This window comes from Populus euphratica, unplaced genomic scaffold (assembly GCF_000495115.2).
Source record: "Populus euphratica unplaced genomic scaffold, PopEup_1.0 scaffold67.1, whole genome shotgun sequence".
Classification (NCBI taxonomy): Eukaryota; Viridiplantae; Streptophyta; class Magnoliopsida; order Malpighiales; family Salicaceae; genus Populus; species Populus euphratica.
Window position 1 is genome coordinate 226,067 of NW_011499914.1, and position 436 is coordinate 226,502.

Genomic DNA, 436 nt, shown 5'->3' on the forward strand with positions numbered 1-436 from the left:
TCATTCAACTTTTTAATTTGTAAGATTTGTTTTTCATTATTTTAATACACTTGAAAAAAATATTAATAAGGTATTTTCTAGTTTATGTTTCATAAAATAACTAAATATTGGAAAGTGTTTTGTAATAGGCAGAAACAACTTTTTTGAAGTTGTAAAACATTTAAAAATATATTATTTACTGATTATAATAAATTTGATCCTTAAACTTTTGATTGCTATATATTTTGTTTTAATTTTTTTTTCAATTTTATCCCTTAAAATTTAATTTAATTTGATTTTTATATTAACTTTAGTCCATATTTTTATGATTGTTATATGTTTTTCTCTTATTATTTGTTTAATTAAATCTTTTTTATATATCAAATTTGGTCCTCGTTCTTTTGATTGCTACTTATTTTATTTGAAATAATTTATGAAATTATTATTATTATTATTA